The following is a 22,896-nucleotide window of genomic DNA, read 5'->3' as shown; positions in this document are numbered from 1 at the left end:
TCCACTATCATATTATTAACTTTACGAGGCCGGATTTATGGCACATGGCGCCCTCCCTGATATCTGCTCTAAATGTCGAGAGAAGGACTCATTAGGAGACCTTTAGACGGGCCTTGCTTTGTGCAAAACGGGCCCTTTTTTGTTTTATTCTGCTGTTCGGCTAATTATAGGCTAGACAATGTGCGGAGAGCGCCGGGGAACAAAGGGGCCATAACGCCGGCCGAACATATTCATCATTCCTCTGTGGGGTTCCGCACTTTCCGTCATAGCCTGTCATCGTGCTGCTGCTCTTCATGGTAAACAGATTTAATCCACAACATGTGAACTTTTGCACAGCCTCGGTCAAGGCACTGCATGTTGTTTGCTGAAATCTTGTCCTATCACTCATGATCTTGTGCAGCAGCCGTGTGAAAGATCCTTTATGACAAAAGTGAGTTTGGGTGACATAACAAATGGATTTAGGGCGAAAGGAGGACAGTGTATGAAGGCAATGAGTGATTGTCTCTCTCTCTCTCTCTCTGTGGCTGTCTCCCTCTCTCTCATCCTTTCTGTCTGTTTAATGAGACACAATGGCGATGGAAGAGGGGTGCTCATAAGTCTTGAGCCACCTGAGACAATCATATTTAAAGCTGAGTGGTAAGCATTTATTTGCTCAATAGCACTATAACAAAAACAAATAAAAATAAATACAGTAAACTATGATTTTATATCTGTCAGCACAACCATTTCCCGGCCTCTCCCTGAGGCAGTCCAGCCCTTTTACTATTCTATTTTACCCTTTTAACCCAGGTTTAGCTAATAAATATTTCATTAAATGAAATATTTGAGATGAGAATTTTACCAGTTTTTTCAGTGGTTAACATGTTAAAAGTCATTCTGAATGTTTTGATTTGAGATTCTGGAGAAATCGATTCAGAACTGTTCACAGTGGTACTGATAGGAACCAGACATCCAAAGTGTTTAAAGGGGAATTACACATTACCCGACATCTACAACACAAAGATAGGCTTTTTCGTATACTATGAAAAACGTCCACTGAACCTACTCAGGTTGAGTTGTTATTCACTGTTTTGTTCACTCTTGTCGGAGTCTTGTATTTCCAAGATGAGAACTTGTCAGGAGAAGGAAAAAACATACTTTAAATGTAAGTCAATGGAACCAGACGTTTGCCCAAGTCATTTGGGACCTTTTTTGGGTCCATTCATCCTGAAGTTTTGACACAATGTAAAGGGCAACAAGCTTTTTCAAATTATGTCAAAAACTAAAATCCAACAAAAATCGAGATGCAGTGTTTTGTTCCCACAGCAGTGAATATGTAATATTGGTAATGGGTCAATAGTGGTGAATCCATTTTGCCATGTTGCCTCACCATGCCCCCCGTGTACCTCTTTCACCATGAATGGCTTTTAATACCTTTTGTCTCAGAACTATCATAAAACAATATCTCAGGTATCAGGCAGCGTCTTCATAACCACTTCAGGTAATAACTTTCTGTGAGGGAGCTTTAAGAGGCATTAAACTCCAGATTAAACGTCTGGCTCCTGTTACCACCACTGTGAGCAATTCTGAGTCGGTAAGTTTGTCTAGAACAGAGCATTTCACATCCAACCAATCTGAATGACTTTTTTTACATCTTAAGAAACCATCTCAATAAGGCTCTTTAATTCCCCCCAAAAGTTACCAAACAGAAAGCTATTACAAGAAATAGCTGAGACATTGTTTCATGATGGTTTAGAGATATGATGTTGGCCTAAAATAGTGGAGGGGTACTTGTGTGTTGTGAGGCAAAATAGTCCCCAAATAAAACATATTTTGTTTAAATTCACCACTATTTTACCATCAATTTAGACTGATGGTTTTAGATGCTATATAAAATGGCTATATTTGCATTGTTGCCATGGCAACCACTGGTTCCTATAAAGAGGAACCACCACTATAAAGAAATTCGGGTGGAGAATTTCTACAGAATGGACTACTTGACATCAAAGCATTATGCAGACCTTAACATTTAAGTTTTATTGAACTAAATGTGTTGGTGGTGACATTTAACCCTTTAAAATGCAGGCACATTAAGTCCTAAGGCTTATTGTGCCGTACCTACAGACTACAGTTATTCTTAGGTTAATTGTGGAATAAAACTTTGGACCCACTTTCAGGTTCTGGCAAATATTTTACTAGATATCTAACTTGATTAAAAGTATGCTATTTGTATTTATTATAAGGTTTTTATAAGGTTTAGCCCAAATGAATAGGTTTAAACAATTCTCTTGTAGGCCTATGGGCTCTTTCACTGCACTGTAGCTACGAATAGATCACACATTACAGGGTAAAGGCTGAATCAACGGCCTGATGTGTTTCTCTCTCGATAGGGGTAACTCAAGGTCGCTCTCACGCCGTTATGATGGGAGTTCATTATTAGCATGACTGTGACCTTTCTGCTCCGCTCAAGCTGGCAGGGGCCCGGCTGTAGCCTGCGAGCTCATTTGGCTTTATCGGCCTCTGCAGCGTGGTGAAGCTGCCGCTTTATTGTGGTCCCTCCAAAACCGATTAATGAGTCCCGTCGCTTTACGGACACAGAAGGGGGAGAAATGCACGGAAAATCAGGCCCAACAATGGAGGGATAATTGGGGAAAACTGGTCTTAAGCACGGCCACACGGGGCAGCAGAGTGTAGGGAATGGCTTGTCTGTTTGACCCTTTTGCCGCATCAGCTGGGCCCAGGAATGGCCCTAAAAGAGGCAGGGGTGTTTGAAGGACAGCACAGGGAGGACCATCCATCTCTGAGAATTCAAGAATTTAATGGTCTTTCTTGTCCAATGTGCTCGACTGGCGCAATCAATTTTTCTATGAAAGGGAATGTCTTCACACTCCACTGTGAATAATTATTGCCCCAAATCATCTTGATAAGATAATAGCTGACATGGAGTTAGAACGAGCGTGCTTATTGGTCCAGTAATGGACGCATCAGTCACACGTCTGCTGTTTGAATTAGACGTCATTAATTGTGACAGGTGGGGTGATGGGGGACAGAAAGGAGAGAGAAAATGATTAAATACTTCATTTTACAGGAACAGTCGAGTCGAGGATTGTTTATGCATATTGTTTGATGGACTTGGAGTGTACATGGTAGGTGAGTGTTTAAAAATATGAACATTCTCAGTGTTTAGATATTAATCCTCTGACTTATTGTTCTCTAACTGTTATAAGTATGTTGTGTAGTTATGAGAGCAAATACATTAAGAGGTATGTGGGCCCATATACACCTGGCAGGGTTTAAAGGGCACATAACCATCACTATGTCTGTTTAAACATGCCTGGACCATTCTACTGAATCAGCAGAATAAAAAATGATATATAAAAAAACAATTAAATAATCAGATATTTGATATTTGCAAGGATTATGCCATGATTGATATAAAGTCAAAGCATTAATATGCGAAATGTATGCAAAATCATAATTTATAGGGTACTTTCTGCTGGGAGGTGTGTGTCCCAAACCCTAACTCCTAAATTTACACTTGTGAAAATGTTTTTAGATTTTTTTTTTTTATATTCTCTGCCAAAAAAATTCCTTTAGAACCATCTTGTTTAGAACCATCGAATGCACCTGGAATCCGTCCTAGAGCACCCATTAAACCATTAAAATCATTACACTGTCACTCAAAATGATGTTTTGATTTCTTCTAAAGTGAAAATTTGTCATGACTTTTATTTTTAAATTGAAAAACTTGTCCTACATAAAAATGCTGTCCCACATTTTCACGTCACTACAGAAACAGGAAGATTTTTATCGATGGGCGGGGCCTTATTTTAGCCACCCCTGCCTTTTAGAACAGGAAGTGAGACTGCATCCCTGTCCCTCATGGTCACATGATGAGCAGTTAGATCCCATTGTTTTGAAGTAAATATCAAAATCAGTGTGTAACATCAAGAATTGCCACTACAGAAACACAATTATTAAAAAATGAGAAGATTGTTTAACTGTTCAAAGCTGCGTTTGCTAATCATGTAGTGGCTAGTGTTTCTGAGTTCTGCTCAAACTTAGCTAAAAATTTCGCTACCAAAACACTCACATGATACATTTGGTAAAGTTTCGGTTTGTTATGACTGAACACTCCATTATGCTTTGGGCCTGCCGGTGGGCTCTGGCCATTTAAGGACCTAAAGTGTAGATAAATCCTTTCTGATGATGTATTTTGAAGGTGGGAGGATCTTCGGTAAAACTACAACTGCTTTTGGGTGGATCTGCTGCAGAAGTAAACCACAGCGCTAATGTTACTCCCAGGAAGCCAAATTTCTTATTGCAGATGTATAACTCTGGTAAGTGTCTTTAAATCCTCATTACAATGGAGAGAATGGATTACTTACATGATAGAAATGACTTGTGAGATGTAGAGGACATTAAGCTAAAAGCTAACGGCCACTCGGTTTATTTTTGTGTGATGTCTATGCTGCCTGCAATAAACACCCAGTACTTTGAGGTAATCCTGCCTTTGACCCGTCTTGGCAGTGGAAATGAACCAAAGTTTGGGTATTACCCCAGAACGGGGGGAAAGCTGGCACCTGTTCTGGCCCAGGAGCTAGCAGGTGAAGCAGCTCCCCTGAGTCGTTATGACCGTGGTCCAGAGGCAGAAATCAAGAAAAGGTAACACAGGCTAGTGGACAGAAATGGGAAACACCACAGGGATTCCTAATAGTTGTATGGTATATTTCCATAATGCTGGTTATAGTAGTGAGAAAATGCTGATGAATAAAAGCAAGAAAAACAAATGAAATAATGAAGTATGTAAAACCAAGGAACATAGCATGGCACAAAAAACATGCTTAACTCTAGTCATAGGCCAGAAGGCCCCTTTTAAGCAAGTAAATCTCACTGCAAGTAGCTGAAAGACAGCTATGAAACACTGCTATGGCCTCCAAGCCGCAGTCGTTCACTTCATGAAAGCATCACTGGGTCCAGTCCTTGGCATGTTTTGGCCCCGCCAAACCTTCTCCATTTGACACGCCAACCTTGTCCATTCAGCCCCTCTCAGCCGTCCTCTCTTCCAAAACAAAGCCCATTCAGTGGGGCCTAATATTTGAACAAAAGCAAAAAAAACTGGACGATGGAAGCTGATCTGGTCCTCTCCAGGCGCGGTTTGTGGCCCCGGACAGGAGCGCCAGACTGGAGCTGCACACTTGAATGGCTCAGCTTACTGACAACAGCTGACGTGCGCTGTTATTAAGACACATCAACAGTTGGAGCGGGAGCGGGGCGTGCTTGCAGGGGTGCGGAGGCCGTGGATTTCTGTCTTTCCGAACGCCTGCCCGGGCCCCCATCGGATCCTTCACCTGTCTCTCTGGTGCAGGGCCAAAACGGGCCCCCGCTCACTCGTCCCACAGCCATGCCTGCTTCCTGCATGCTCCGCTGGGCTGGGGAGAGGAGGGGTTGGTTTTGAGCTGATGCTGAGGTTCTGCTCTGGAACAAGACTCAGGGAGACAGCAGGGCCAGCAGCTCGCCTCTCCACCCGCCCCGCGTGTGTGCCATCCCGCCTAGAGCGCTGCAGATGCCACCAAGCCAGCAGGGACGGTGCCGTTTGTCGGGGGAAGCCGAAGCTGGTGCCTTTTCGGCTGCAGCTCAACTTAAAACGAGCACCACCAGCAGATGGAATTCAATTAGTGTTGTTTGTTCAACAGTTTTTGCACCAGTCATCACTACCAGAGGTAGATGATTGTTTTCAGGGTGTTTGTCTCTCTCAGCAAAACAGGACATGCCAAGTGGTCTAGGGTGGTCAGTTGTTCTGTTCTAGCCTGTTCTAATGTGAAGCAACCCTGGATATGCAGAGCATTTTCATCAGTGAAATCAGAATAAAGTTGTTCTGCTGCTCTGTGTACATAATAAGATTATATGGCCAAATCCATCTGATAATAGGAGTGATAATCCATCACCTAATAGGAGCTGCTGCTATAGCTGGGCATTCTAGCTAGCTAACCTAAATTTCCTAAGCTAACATTATTAACAGATAGCTGTCTTGCTAGCTTGTCTTACAAGTGTGGTATTGAGGCACTTTTTCCACTGTCTCTGTCTTGTCTTGGCTTTAGCCCCCCTAAATATTCTTTATTACCCATACATGTACATTGTGTTTAATTCAATAGTAATTCCTCATTCATTTATTATCCAACTGTACCTTCATATCCCCACATTTGAAATATACAGCGATCCAGTGCTGTCTTGTTTGCCTTGCCTTGCCTTGCTTTACAATGCTAGAGTAAACTAATAGTGAAAATAGTAAATAGTTTATAGCTAAAATATGCATCTGGGGCAAATTATGACCAGTATAGCTAGCTATTCCCACTTCTGACATGCTTTGGGGCAGTTGCGGGCTGGAGTTTAGGGAACTGGCCCTGTGACTGGAAGGTCGCCGGTTCAATCCCCAGAGCTGACAGTCCATGACTGAGGTGTCCTTGAGCAAGACACCTAACCCCATTTGCCCCCCAATGCGCCGTGGATAGGGCTGCCCACCACTCCGGGCAAGTGTGCTCACTGCCCCCTAGTGTGTGTGTGCTCACTAGTGTGTATGTGGTGTTTCACTTCACGGATGGGTTAAATGCAGAGGTGAAATTTCCACGTTTGTGGGATTAAAAAGTGTCATTTAACTTAATGAAATCTTACCCAGTTACTTGCTTGTTAATTGCATAACCTATTATATATAATAAGTAAGTGATTTTAATTCAAATACTAGATAGTGATAGTTATTCAGATAAATAGATTCCAGAGTAAAAGCCCTAGTCTTCATCGCGCTAGCTCTGAGCTAATGTGCTAACTGTGAACTAACGTGCTGTACCATTATGGCACAACAAAAGGCTAACTCATTCCTTTTAAATCCTCAGAGTATTTAAGATTAAGTGCTAGCCTTGAATATTCTCTGAATATTTAATAGGAATAAGTTAACATTAGCCATGACAAATTAGCAACAAGGGGTATCGTAAATAAACCTTAAACTGCTTTTTAAGTGTTGCCATAATAATCTATTATTTAAGTATATATGGCTTGGCCATTTTAACATGATGACCTTGGGTGGGCGAAATTCGTTAGATGAGCCCGTAATAAACTACAGTCTCATTCAAAATATACTGTAATAGCAGGGCGCGACCTGGGGGAGGCGCTGCGTCTGCCGTATCACCTGAAATTGACCAACGCAACGTTCAGCCAATCATATCAGACCTCATACGTTGTAAGCCAATCGTTTCAGACCTGGGGGAGGGTCTCTGTTTATGCACTGCAAGCTAACCCTAACAATCCGCAGCGGAGTCTAAGACAGGATTTTTAAAAGCTGCGTTCACATTACAAGCCTCATTTCTCAAATCCGATTTTTTGCTCAAATCCGATCTCTCTGACTGGACGGTTCACACTCATTTAGGTGTCTCAAACCTGTCATTAATGTGAACCAGTCTGCATCCTAAAATGAGCCGCATGAGCACATCTTACTCAGTAACGTTATATTAGCTCTGTGTTTAATAGAACCTGTGAAGAGACAGATCTACTGTGCTTTAGGCCTCTTCCTTCATCCACATTGTTGGGCCACAGAATTCACACCAGAATTAGCCCTTAAACTTAGATATGAGTCAAATCATTACACAGCTGTCCAGCATCTGGCCAAGTTTTGGTTCTCATGTCTAATATCTGTCCGGATGTCCACCAATAATCGTGGATTTAAGCCAGAATCAGCCTAGAACTGTCTGCTATCTGGGTAATCTTGGTTTTCATGTTTCTCTTCAGCATTTCGAACCAAACACATTAGGAACTGCTGAAGCCTGTTGTTCACAGTAAGTTAATGTCAATGGAAAAGGTCACATAGTGTTGATCATGATGCAGTTTCATATTTCCCAGCCTGTACATGGGTGTATGGATATATGAGCTTTCTTTAAGAGGTGGCAGCTTTGCTGAAGGCCAGGTGGGACAGATTTTTGCAGGTTCAAATAAAAAGCTGAACTGATTGATCTCTCATTAAGCCCTGAGTTCTTCTGAATCTGTGTTCAATAAAAACAACTTGTTATTGCACACAGGCAAGGAGAGGAAGACGAAGAGGCTGGAGGAGACTGACAGGGCTGTAGGAGCACATCTGATCAGGTACCCATCTCTGTGTATTTGAACACCTGCAACATACAATCATATGCAAAAGTTTGGGCACCCTCGACAAACCCCTGTTTTAGTGAAAGTGTGTACAAATTCTCTACAGGGAGAACACTCACGTGTAAAACCTTTAAAAACCTTTAACAATTTATTGCACAGTTACTGTTTACTTGCGTTTTATATTTTGCGTTTTATTTTTCTAAAACTGTCGCTATTCAAAGAAAGCCCTCTATCTTCATTTTTGTGGATTTGTAGTTTTCTACATCATTTGAACACAGCAGCTGTCCTTTTTACACTGTGTGAAAATGTCATGATGAATGGACCAATAGAAATGCTCTAAAATCACTTGGAAGGAAATCTCTTTACATTAACTTACATTAAAAGGTAAGAGTGCTTTTCCTGTAAAGCTAATATTTTGGAGATACTTGTTTCTTCGGACAGCGATACGTTAAATTCAGCAAATAAACAGAATATTTAATAGTTCTTTTCCTTCTAGAGGATGTGTTAACTTACTTTCATTTGGAAAATCAATAAAATGTATGATACATCAAACTTTTTTACATATAACTGCGACTAAAAGAGAAATAGCTTTGAATCACTTCAATATCTTTGTGTGATAGCATCATATTAGATCAGTGTCTAGCATAAACTATGGAAAGACAGATCTACCATGTGCCAGCGTGACCAAATAGCCTCAATTTTGCACTTACTGCCACTCTAAAATGACAAACACACATTTTGGGGCCATTTATATTTCGCTTGGGAGAACATAACCTTAGTAAAGGTTAACCAGCACATTCGGACTCAAGTAGAAACTAAATCAGTTACGTCTGTTTGTGGTTGATTTACCGACGTTGGCAGCGGTTGGATTCATTCAGAAACCCAGAGAATGAAGGTGCTTATGCACCATGAATGTGAAAAACTGAGAAAATGTAAATTTAGAAATGGACTGTTAGAGCCATATTGTGAACATGTAGTCCATACCACATTTGTGTACATAGAGGACAAAATATTTGGATTTGAATTTGATGGGGTTCTCGTCACATTTCACAGAAAAAAAGGCAATTTGTGTCAATTTCTGATATAAAATTAAGAAAAATTTCAGAAGTGCTGGCTTGAACCTCTTCATACAGAATATAATCTAAATGGAAATGCACTTCATTACGTAACTTTGGAATAACAGAAATGTAATTATGCAATTGATGGATTTGATCTGTAGTGTTCACTTCATTCGCATTGCTCTTTTGCTATGCTTGCTCAATTTTGTTAGATTGCTAATCAACAACGTTGTGTTAACTTTGATGAACATTAGCTTTAACTAGCAGGAATAAATGGTTCTCAAAGTAAGTTATGTACAGCACGGTGCAGAAGTCAGGGACCACCCTTCGTTTTATTTCCTGTCAAAAACACAATTTAGTACAAATCTGAAAATTTTCAGCATCAGAAGAACAGAAAACGCATTTAAGTGAAAATTACACAGAAGCCTTAACAACTAAATGTAAGCATTTTTTTCAGTGTCCACTCTTTACCTTTATTACAGTATGTGGTCTTTTCTGGAATCATCCTTCAGCTTTTCAAAGAAATCTGCAGGGATGTTTTTCCACACCTGTAAGTGGTCACATTTCCTGCTTCTTAACATCCAAGTAATCCCAAACATATTCTGCAATGTTGAGGTCTGGACGCTGGGGTGGTCAGTCCATTGATCTGAGAACTTTGGCAGCTTCTAGGTTTGATTTGCAAATTTTTAAGTCAACCTGAAATCAAAATTTGCTTTTTTAAACCTGGTCTCTTGTCATGTTGAGCATGGGTTTTCACATTATTTAAAAGGCAAACTTTTTTTGCTGTTTTTGAAGTGTGGTTAGTTTTTCCTGGCTTGAAAACATCTGAGTTTTGGATTGTGTACCAGTGGTGCTCCCACATATCACTGAGTGAAAATGCTCAGCTAAATGAGCTCATCAAAAAATGTCATCACAAAAAAAAATAAGTTTTTTCAGTATTTACCGTGTCCACTGTTTGCCTTTATCACAGCTTCCATTCTTTTTAGGCACTCTCAGTTTTTCAATGATGTCTGCAGTCATGTTTTTCCACACCTTCAAAGTTCAGTCTTAGAAGTTGGTTTAATTTCCCGCTTCTCACAATTCAACTAGAACCAGAAAGTAGAACCCAGAATTTACTTTGTTTCAATTGCAGACATTCTTGTCTATTTCCTTTTCTCAGTAAGGCTTTTCTTGACAGCTACACCTCCTTTCCAACCCCTAGTGCTGAGTTGTCTTTTCACAGTGGAAGGATGTCTGTGGATGTTTTAAAATCTAAAGCAAGAGTGCAGTTAGATTTTCTCCTCTCTCTCTCAGAGATGAAAGTGCTGCTTTAAGTGCTGTTTATCTGATGGGGACAGTTTTGGTGTCTACCAGGTCTTCCAGACGGTTGTTAGGAGTCCCATTTTCTCTGTATCTTTCTTTCAATCATTTTTTGATATCCAGTTCTGGAAACTCTTTCATTTTCAGTCTCCATTTCTAAATGACTGGAAGCTAAACAAATGAAGTGTGCACTCAGACTTTTGCACAGTACTGTAGTTAATGATGTGAGGAATTGAAGTGTGGGCCCAAGAGTACATTGACCAATTCTTGTGTGAATAACACAACACCAAAATGATTTATTTTTCACTGTACGTGCTGTTACCACAGTCAAATACTGGTTCCAAACTGGTCACCCTGCTGAAAAATGTCTGGCTGCAGTTCCACTCCAGGGCCTGCTCAGCAGATTCTGCCCTGTTTGGAGTCAAAGTTGCTGCGGTGTTGCGTTCATGTAATGCATCCAAACTGCTTTGTTAACACGCCTTCGTAGCGAATGGCTGTTTATGTATATGTGAAAAGTGATCAAAGTAAGTGCTGGGAAAATGATGCTTATGTAGTGAAATGCTGCCCCTCCCTCTTCTATTTCCCATAAATTAGCTCATGCAGAAACGACAGGTCCCGACGCAGGCAGAAAGAGACACAATGAAGATGAGCACGAAGCCGAGCCTGTGTCAGACGAACAGAGGCAGAGCAGGGGTTTGGGAGTCGGGCAGCAGGCCCTACAAATTATCCCCAACATCAGCATAATTAAAAAGCATAAATCTATACAGCAGGGACATTAATATTGTCAATCAAGGACTTCCGAGAGTTACGATTAGAGTGGATTAATTTGCTGTGTGTACGAGGCAAGGAACGCTCCCTCCGCACCCCCACCGGTACAAGGCTGTGTCGCGCCGCAAACAGAGGGAAAATCATATGTTTGCGATGCTTCAAACAAGCTAGTTATGAAAGAGCACAACAAACCTCGCCTCTGTGGAGAAGTTGGGCAAGGGGGGCTTGTACACCTGAAGGTCATTGAGGTCCACTGCATGCCGAACATCATACCTCTGTGCAAACAAACAAAGATGACATGGATTTCAGTTCTCTCTCTCACTCTGTCTCCTCCTCTGGGAGTCTAGCAACGAAGAGTATGACTGAGGCCTCCGCTATGTGAAGGTCACCTCTGATGGCTCCCTCAGGTTGCGCAGGATTCATCACCTGACGCCCCCCCCCCCCCATGTATCCCCCACCACGACCACTGCTGCTCCCTCCCTGCCCTTCCCCGCTTGGTTCTGTATCAGGCCAGACCCACTTGGGACTCAGGTGCACCTCCCTCTCTGTGAATAATCGACCCAGTGCCAGAGGAACGAGGAGGTCATTGCTGCCAATGACGGATAGGACGACGCTGAGCCTGTTACCCACAATGCTTCAGTGAGGAAGGAGGGAGCAGTGTTTGTGTTGAGGGTAGTAGAGGAAGCTTTGGAGTTTTTTTCACTCCAGTAGAGAAACTGTACAGCAGCCTTGACCGAATAATGACATTAAAAGAGTCAGGGCTACAGACTTCTGAGTACTGTTTTGCATAGTGCCTTGCTAAATGCAGAACTCTATAAATCCCCCATGCTGTGAAACAGAAGGGAGTTATAAAACAGTCATGGTCAAATGAGTGATAAATAAAACTGGGCTAAGGCAGTTTTGTTGTAGAGACAGACTCAAAGGACACTCTCTGTGGTCAGTGTCAAACTGGCTGTTACAGCTAGTCAGTGCTAAGCTAACAGTGATTTGCAAGAACAGTTCTGGGCCATTTTTTGGTAAATATGGGTATTTAAGGATGGTTAAAGACATTCTGTGTTGTATTTGAAGTCACATATCAATGAATTTCTGTCACATATTAGGAATTGCATGTGGCCTACAGTCAACAACATTTTTTTTTGTTGCATCAAGATTTCAGTTCAGCTCCTGAAGGCCTAACAAATGGGAGAGCTTGCTTGGATGTATCTATCTACATGCCACAAAGTCCTGATTGGACAGTTTTCCATTGAGTGTTTCAAAAGTTTAACTCCCACCAAATCTGAACAAGTAAATAAGAGTATTAGTACAACATTTACAGAGTTTAACATTTAACGTTATGTTTCTATTATAGGTTCTATAGAGGATATTTAACCCCTTACATGTTAGCATGTTAGTCCCACCCTGTGAAAATGTTGGTCCTCCCCATATTTTGTTTTGCCCTCCACAAGAAATAAAGACAGTGATCGCCTCACAGTGCATGCATGAATATTCATCCTATGAATAGTCCTCAGACTTCCTATTCATATTTACCTATTCGTCATTAATTTGTGTGGCAGTTCCATTTATTGTCAGAGGTGCCTAAATGTAACTGCTGCACCATTTAAGGTGGAACTGAAAAAGTCGAACAAGAAGCTGGCAAAAAAGGAGCTGAGTTCAGCTTCATCGAGAGAGTTGATTGGCATGAAAACGGATGAGGAGGTTGCTCTTTCTGTTTGACAGGTTGGTAACATTAGCTTATTGTTATTTCTAATAACCAATAGATTAATATTATTTTGTCCCTTTTGCTGTGTTTATGACAGCAGCTGGTTAGCTTCGCAGTCGCAATTGTATCGCCTGTTTGCTAACCCACTACCTAGCTAACGTTAGTTAATATTACTTGCTGTGTCGTTGTTTGCTTGTTACATCATTGCTATTTGATGGTACAGCATTTGCAGAGAGTTTAATGGCCAGAAAGACCAAAAACAAAATTTGCTAGCCCAGTCTTGTTCGCCCTGGCAATGTGTGTCCATGAATTTGGGGGCGGCGGAGCTTCTGAAGGAGTGCAAATATCAACAGTCCTTTAAATAAGAAATCAACTGAAAGTTACAGATCTGTAGTTGTTATTTCTCAGAAGTAACCTAAAAAACCCTGAAGCTTCCCCTTTGCTGCTAGTAGCAGACAAAACACATCTGATTAATGTACAGCAGCTCCAAAAGTATGTGAGCCATGCTTAAAAAGTACATTATTATTTCAAAAGTTGATTGAGTTAGAAAACAAATTTACAAACCAAGACGAATTCATTTTAAACAGAGCATTCCAAGATTGTTATTTTTTCATCTGATGTTTCAAATCTTTATGGTTTGAGCAGTGTCTTCATAAACATTTGAAGGTAATGCATCCAAAATGCTCTGATTGAATGCATAGATGCAAACTTGACATTTTGAATGATAAATATGTCACGAGTCTGTAGTTTCGAAGAGTTTTTTGTCTTTTATTCAGCCAAGTATTTTATTTTCATTGTCAGAACTAAGATCTTTAGCTTTTTTCCAGGAGGAAAATTTCAAGGACTTTGAATCAGACCTAAGGTGTTGTTCAAGTTCATGAATTAATTGTGTTGTTCATCAAAATCAGACTTTGAGTGACTGTTAGAGTTAGCCCCCTCAGTCTATTACTAGCCTATGGGTTTCATTGTAATCTTTACACTTTTGCTACTTTTGGGTGAATTGCTCATAAACAAGGTGCTGAAACCTTCCAAATGTTTTTATTTGTAGCAGAGATGTGTAGGTTGCTTGTATATTAAAAAAATGCTCAATTTTAAAATTAATCAGCAAAAAACAAGATGTGCTAGGTTGCGGCCCACGTTCCCCTATTTTACCAGTCTTATGCCAACTGCTTTTTTAATGAAACCATGATCAGCCTCCATGTCGACATCAAATAGATTTCTGCATCTCAATAAACATTCCTTCCATTAATTTTATTTCCACACGTCTCGGGCCGATCCAAGAAATTTAGTCTGAGATTTGAGGAATTAGCCATAATATTTTCCTTAGGAGAAAAAGCCTGCATTGGACTGATGTGAAGTATCATTAATTAAAACATAACGTTCTTCACTGAGTGTATCCACTGTCAGCTTGACATAATTAGACCAGACAGCAATCTACCTCTGGTGAATAGTAATGCGCTCTCGTCTTGGCGGAGACAAATGCCTGAAAATATGATTGTGTCAACTGATATATGATTCAGTATTAATACCCCTGCATTAGTGTGTCAGAATAAATAAATGGAAATGCATTAACAACTATTAAGCCAATGAAAGGCAGGGCTGTGCACAACAGCGTGAAGGTATGAAGTCACGGCTTGGTCTCGGCCCACTGGCCTGTCCTGTCTTTGAAGACGTAGAGAAACGTGTCTAATAAAAGTTCAATTCGGACGCTAGCAACTGCTGTCCACCCCAGTATTCTTTATTCTTTATTTGGATCCCCATTAGCTTCCACAAAGTGGTTGCTAGTCTTCTTGGGTTCCACACATAAGCTGTTACAATAAAAAAATAAAGCAAATATCTAATCCTCCTGTATCATAAACAACAAAACAAACAAAACTCAAGAATAAGTCTTGTACTCAACAAGAGAATCAGTGACCAGTAAAAACCTACGCTTACAACCAAAAATCAACAGTCAAATTTTCTTCTAATAACTTTTAAAAGAAAATCTACTTATCTGTTTGACATGGGGAGCATATTCCAAACTAAATAGGTCCTATGAAGATCAGTTCTCTTCATAAAATTTGATTGTGGACTTGGCACCTCCAACTGACCAGAACTCATGTGATGTGTATTATACTCATGACAAATACCTATTTTTTTCCAGGGAAAAAAGTTATTATTCCTAATAACCTTATGCATGAATATTGATATCCTGTCTATCAAAAAGTTAAGTTCATTAGAGTTAACAAGAGCATTCCTGCTGCCAGAGACAATGCATTCAGTTTAAGCAAAGTTTAGTACTGATTTATTCATTTTCACCCTTTAATAATGCTTTGCACCTCAACTTTTAGATTCTCTCTCAACTCCACTAAAGCAAAGTACCTTTGTCAGCATAACTACTTCAGAGTGGTTGACAATATATAGTGAATCATTTAAGATTTTATTAGATAAAGCTTTCATTCAAAAACAAAAGTGGACCCAAACAGCTCCCCTGTGGAACACCAGAAGGTACTGTTTTACAACCAGAGAAACTGCCATTGAAACATACATGCAGTGCTCTGCCAGGGAGGTAATTTGACATACAGTCAATAGCAGAAGGTAAAAATGCAAAACATTTAAGCTTGACAGTAGGGATAATATGGTCAACATCATCAAAAGCCGCAGTCAAATCTAAAAGCACCACTCCAACTAGTTTCCTATCATCAGTGTGTACTAATGCAGTACTAGTTGAGCACCATGGTCAATATGCATGCTGTGCATTTGTACGTAGGCCATTTCTACTAAACTAAATTGATATTGAATTAAAAAGTATCACCTCCAAAAACTTACTAAGCACAGGGAGTATATTAATAGGTCTACAATTAGAGCCAGTAAGACCTGCTTTTCCATTTTTAGGTAAAGGCATAAATCTAGACTTTTTTCATAATTCTGGTGCCACAAAGTAGACATCTATTAAAAACATGACATGTCGGTTGTCTATACCAGGTGATGTGTCTTCTGAAAGAGAGAGCTACATCTCTTTGAACATCTCTTTCCTTCAAAATACTCTTGTCAAAACATGTTACGTTGATATCGTTAAATTGCATGTACAAACCCCAATTGCAAAAAAGTTGGGATGCTGTGTAAAATGTAAATAAATGTGAGTAAAACCAGAATGCAATGATTTGCTTAATGACAGCAACACATCTCAAAAAAGTTGGAACAGGGCTGTGTCTACCATTGTGTAGCATCCCCTTATCTTTTATCGACAGCCTGTAAACATGGTTTCCAAAAAGAATTCTACATTTTGATTCATCTGACCACAGAACAGCTCTCTATTTTGCCTCAGTCTGTTTTAAATGAGCTTTGGCAGAAGACAGTGGTGATTCTGGATCATGTTGACATATGGCTTCTTCTTTGCATGATACAGCTTTAAGTTACGTTTGTGGATTGCACGGTTAACTGTGTTCAAAAAGGTGTTCCTGAGCCCATGCAGTCATTCCCACTACAACATCGTGCCTGTTTTCAGTGCAGTGTCGCCTGAGGACCTGAGGATCATGAGCATCCAAAATTGATGTGTACCTTGACTCTTGCGTACAGGGATTTCTCCAGATTCTCTGGATCTTTTGATGATATTATGTACTATAGATGGTGAGAGATCTAAAGCCTTCAGAATGTTACATTGAGGAACATTTTTCTGAAATTGGTCCACAAGTTTTAGGTGCAGCTTTTTGCAGTTTGGTGAACCTCTGCCCATTTTTGCTTCTGACAGACTCTGCCTCTCTGAAATTCTCTTTTTATTCCCAGTCATGTTAGTTGCAAATTGCTCCTCCAGCTGTTTTTATTAGTGCCACTTACTTTACCAGCTTTTTGTTGCCCCTGTCCCAACTTTTTTGAGCTACGTTGCTGCCATCAAGTTCTAAATGAGTTGATGTTTTTTCTGAAATGGTAAAATGTCTCACTTTCAACGTCATGTGTTCTGTGTTCTGTTGTGAATAAAATATGGGTCTATGAAATTTGAAGATCACTGCATTCCGTTTTTATTTACATTTCACATAGTCTCTCAATGTTTTTTGGAATTAGAGTTCTATGATCCTAAACTGCCTACTTTACTGATGAAGAAGTTAAAGTAATTGGCTACATCATATGGCCTGGTGATGAACTGACCTGGGATTTCTACATAGTTTTGAGAAATGTGTGGCTTCTTGCACATTATTCCATTTAGAATTTATCAAGGGCTGAGGGTGATTCACTTACAATGTGCATTATACAAAACACAGGGGACCGAAAACAATACATTTATGATAGTAAAAGTATGTCAAACATAATAGAAATATGATAAAAGCTAAAATAAAGCTAAAAAATTAGTAATGAAACAGTACATAAGACAAATTTTAAAAATAGGAATGTTTAAGACAAACAAGATTAACAATTCAAAACAATAAAATAAAACTATTAAGCAGGTCAGTAATAAAAATAAATGAATAAACAACTAAATAGGGTAAGAAGGATAAAATGGAAAACGGTACTTAGACAATACTGATAAAATAGAAAAATAATAAAAAATATCAAATAAATTACACCAGTAAAAAATAAATTAACCAAGAAAACAGCTAAAAAAACCCTACAAAATAAATACAAATGTATCAGCTAAAACAGTTGCAGGTTGAGAGGAGGAGTTTAAAATGTTATTCAAAACACAGCATAAACTGCAGTCTTAAGTTTGCACTAAACACTGTAACAGATTGCGCTAGAAATAGTGATAACACTGGGGCAGAAGGGTGCAGAGACCTATTGCATGCGAATACTCCAGGCGTGGTCACCTATCATCGGTGGCCTTCAAATACCGTCCACGCGAACATCAGTCAAAATCATGATCACTTCACATTACGATCCTCTGGAGAAGCACCACAGGCAACGTAATGTCATTTCCATTGATTGTTGTGATGCTGACAAGACATGTTTGGACTGGGCCCTCGCATTCATTTAACTGATGATGACATCGGTCATTTTTTTTCTCTTAATTCCACGTCAAGTGAAGCAGCGAAGAAGACGGTCGGTCTGTAAAGTGCACAAAGGGGCATCTGGGATTTCACTGCGCCCATCTTGGCTCACTCATCCAATTTATATTAGCATTACCAAATGTCTCGTTGAGGTTTTAGCGTTCATATTTGTGTGGTCGACCATTTCGGTGAGAGAGTGACTGCTAGGCAGAGTGTGACCTGAGCAGAAGGATCACTACTAATGGGTTAATTGACCTCATGCTCCCCTTTAGGAGAGCACAATAAGCTGTGCCCTGAGGGTCAGCACAATGATTTCAGTGCAAAAACCATCTAAGCACACCATTATCAGTGGGGTGTGAGTTTATATTACTTTGATATGTTATTGTATGTCCTCTTCAATATGTGATGTGTAAGTTCACCTGGCAAAAGTACAAAAATGTTTTATTGTTAATAATGAATATCTTCTTATTGCTGCTTTTCAATAACTTAGCCTGGGATTTTAAGGGGTTTATTATATATTAAGTATATTATTCAGTAACTACTGGGACTTTAGTGTAAACTTCTTGGAATATTCTTATGTTCTAGAAGTTTGTAATAAACTTTGGGCCCACCAGCTATTTAGGTGCTAAAGGCCCGGGAGTCACTTGGTTTTTTGATGGCTTATTATGATAACATAGACTGATATTTGTGTCAAAGATGTTACCGTAGTCCCGCGACCCTGACGGAGAAGCGGCTTAGAAAATGGATGGATGGATGGATGTTACTGTAGTGCAAAGTTCATGTTTTTCCATGAAGAAATTAAATAAATAAATAAACTTTCCCTGCTAGAGAAATACCAAAGATCAGCATGACTATTCACTAGCAAAACCAGAATGTTTTTGGATGCTGGTATGCTGGTCAGCATCAGTAGTATCTGTAAGTAGCTTGCTGGCCACCAGCAAAACCGACATATCGCTGTTGTTGGAACAAAACCTCCTATCTCCAAACTGATAACTTTACAGTAGAAGGAAAAAAACATAATTCACTTTTAATGTAAGTCAATGGAACCAGATTTTTTTACCAAGCAATTTTGGGCTGTTTGTTTTGGTCAATCCTTCATCAAGTTTACACGCAATATGAAGGGCAACAGGCATTTTCAAATTATGACAAAAACTGAAAAATGGAGATGCAAGGTTTTGTTTCGACAGCAGCGATATGTTGTGTTTTGGATGCTGGTACGCTGGTCAACCAGCATGACCATGCTGGGTGATCAGCTAAACTAGGACAAGACCAACATAAATCAACTTAGACTGTGCTCTTTTTTCAGCACGTTTGAAAAAGGGATTCGTTGGCGCTTCATAGCAACTATCATGAATATGCTTAGCACGAATGAGGTCTAAATATGTTAATGAGGGGATTACGATATGGAAAGAGGAAATTCACAGCCACAGAACATGCCTTCGAAACATAATTTGTGTTGGAAATGTCTGTACTGTGCATAAATGATAAATTATCTTGGTATACAAAATTACAGTGGTGTCAATTCTATATTAAACATCTGTCTAATCAACTGTCAAACGGGACACCGGTCACCCGGCAGGGGAATCAAACCCAGGCCCGCCATGCTGTGAGGCGACAGCGCTACCCACCACGCCACCGTGCCGCCCACACAGTGACTCTGACATTTTCAATTCCGACTTGAGACGCTTTGATATGTGGTACTGAAATTGGTTCCAGTTTAAAGAATCTGAGGACACAAACCGAAGAAGTGGCCATGGCCGAATAACGTACCCTTTTTACGGCGAACTTGAACACACTGTGGGTGATGAGCCCAGCTGTCAACCACTGGAACTTTATAATTGCTCCTGTGATGCTGGCGAAGATGAAAGTGAAAGCTTCACTGACGTTCACTGGCTGTCATGACTGCTTACCTCTAGACAAGCCACGTGAAGCATTGTTCTTTTGCGCATGCAGATCAGTTTATGAGCTGATCTGTTCAGACTGATGTCGCACACAGATCACATTTTAAAAATAATGTGAACAGCCAACCAAAAAATCAGATTTGGGCCACTTTTACCTGCTGTGTACACGTTGCCCAAGAGAAAACTCATCAACCTTCGATAAGTACTGTACTCTGAATGACGACCATTGAGAGTCGTTTATAGTCCCTAGCATTGCTGTAACATTACTTGTCAGTCATCTTTCCAACAGGACTGTACAACAAAGTCAGTAGCACAAAGCCAGCTGAAAGTATTCTGCTAGAAATACAGTGTACACCAGCATGCCTGGTCACCAGCAAAACCAGCAGATGTTGCCATTTGGATGCTGGTCAATCAGCAGTGGAAGTTAATGTGCTCGTTAGCTAGCATGACCAGCTAAACCAGCATAAACCAGTTTAGACCAGCATGGGATTCACGGAATTCAAGGACGACATTTATACATTTGTACATTTATAAACGCAATTTTCTTTTTCTTTAAGCAAACTGGTCTGTTATTCAAAGCGAAGAGAAATCTTGGTGTATGTTAAATTAACACATGAGCTAATGCTAGAGCTAACATGTTAGGATGAAGGCATTCATCGTCTTTTGTTTTCTGCTCAGTGAATCATGTGGAAACATGCTGTCATGTTGAGGTAACATTAAATGAGAAGACATTTCTACCAGAAAGACGCCAGAGACAAGCGTGAAGGAAGGAAAATAGTTCAATCTAAAGGTATTTAACAGTTCCATGGATAACAAAAGTTTTTTGTAAGTTTACGTCTTTGGCGCGGGCCCCGTCATTAGCCCAGGTCTTCAAAGTGAAGAGCCTTGCAGATCCTGCCATAGAGGGACGGCAGGGGGCGGAGCCTACCCCCGGACAATCGAGCAGGGACCAGCTGGCGGCGGGGAGGAAGGAGGGGAACGACGAAACGTCAAGCAGGTGTGTAAGTGAAGTCATTTTAAAGACAGCTAGAAGCTTGTGATTGGTCAGAGTAATGAGTGACGTAGCATTGGAGTCTCCCTGGCAGAACTTGTACTTAAGCTTTCATTTATTCTGGTACACCTACTAATAAAGCATATTGCTTGGCTAAATGCTGAGATATAACTATGGTAACATGCAGGGAACATTTTAGATTAGATTCACTTTTATTGTGCAGAGTGCAGGTACACAGCCAATGAAATGCAGTTAGCATCTAACCAGAAATGCATATCGCTGCTGTTGGAAAATCTCCATTTTTATCATTTCTTAGTTTTTGACCATTTAAAAGTGCTTGTTGCCTTTTACAGTGTGTGCAAATTTCATGATAAACAGACCAAAATAAATGGCCCAAAATAATTTGACAAAAGTCTGGTTCTATTGACTTGTGTTTTTTCCTTTTCCTGTAAAGTTTCCATTTTTGATATACACGGTTTTGTTCCAACAGCAGTGATATGTTGTGCTTTGGATGCTGGTATGCTGGTCAACTAAAATACTGAACAGACAAAACAGAAAACTGGACTAACAAAAGTGCTGCTTTGGGAATAATGACAAAGGCCTTGTTATACTCCTCTTGTGGCAGCTCTAGGGGTCAACACTACCAATTGCCTGGTACCCCTGGCCACAGCATTTCACATTTTGGTTGCTAGCAATGCAGAGTTTGTGACCTTCGTGGCCACCTGCCTTGGAAATATTTGCATTTTTCCCCTTTTAACAAACCACCAGACCATTTGAATTGATTAATTCATTAATAACAATAACTACTTTTCATCCTCCTGACATGGAAATTACACAAAAATGTATCTTTTCTATAAAGCCTCACACGCCGATGATATCACATTGTCATTGCCAGCTACAACATCCACATACCTGAAGAGTTCTGGCTTACAGAAGTATCTGGCAGTGTGATTCAGCATTTTGCCAAGCGGCCCAACACCCAGCTTCTCTATCTTTTATTCGTAAAAACATTACATGATGATTATTCTATATCTGCGCTACAAAGTGTCTAACTGTGGAGTGATTAACAGAGTTCATCATATATGTAAATATGTTAAATATGTTAAATTCAAAACACTTTAATTGGTGCTTTGTAGATTATTAATAAACTCAACAACATATTGTTGATACATAATGTTGATACAGTACTTACATTAAGTACATGTATTGTTAATATGTTACTTCCATTATGCAAACCTAACCTTACCCATCCTTACCCAAAACCTAACCCCAAACCTGGCCCTAAACTGGCCCTGGCCCTAATAGCCCTAACCTTAACCTCAACCCAAAACCTAATCCTAACCATCATATGTTTTTGACATGTTACTGAGAGTCTGTTGAATAGAGTGTCACCTTAAATCCAGTTAATGAACAGTTATTGCGCATTAAAATTTGCAGAAGTGTGTTCTCTGTAAAGGACGTGTTAACTTACTTTCACTTAGAAAATCTACAAAAACATGTAATTTCCCCAAAATTTGCATATGTCTGCATATGATGAATCATGTTTAATATAAAAAGGGGTATGAAATAACAATATAAAAAGGATCCAATTTAATTTCATGTTGATATTAAACTAACTTTGGCCCAAAAGAGCTTCAATATGTGCTTTTTAACAGTACACTGTTAAAAAAAAAAAAAAAGCTCAACTTAAAAGGTTGATTTCCTTGATTTAACCTAACTTGAGGACAGTACAGTATGCCCAAAACAAGCATCTTAGTTTAGTCAAAAGTTCTCTTAACTAACATATTTTCAGTTCAGTAAACAATACAGAATTTTGCTGATTACGGATGGCTGTGGCATCAATGGGATTCAAACTCATGAGCTCCTGCTGCAGTGAACATTTAGTCTGTTGCACCCCTGGTGTTTCAGATTTTTGTGTCCTTAAATGTTTACGGTGTAAAATAAAAAATAAATAAATAAATAAAAAGTATTGTTATTTAATGTTGGTAACATGTGGTGCAACTGTAAAAGAATTTGCCCTAACATCAGGGGGTTCAAACCTAGTGAAGTCACCAGACACAATCTGGAAGCTCAAAAGGAGAGAATGCCTAGATTTGTGTGATGGAAA

This window comes from Pygocentrus nattereri, chromosome 18 (assembly GCF_015220715.1).
Source record: "Pygocentrus nattereri isolate fPygNat1 chromosome 18, fPygNat1.pri, whole genome shotgun sequence".
Taxonomy (NCBI): Eukaryota; Metazoa; Chordata; class Actinopteri; order Characiformes; family Serrasalmidae; genus Pygocentrus; species Pygocentrus nattereri.
The sequence above is the reverse complement of the archived record's forward strand: the minus strand, read 5'-3'. Positions refer to the sequence as shown.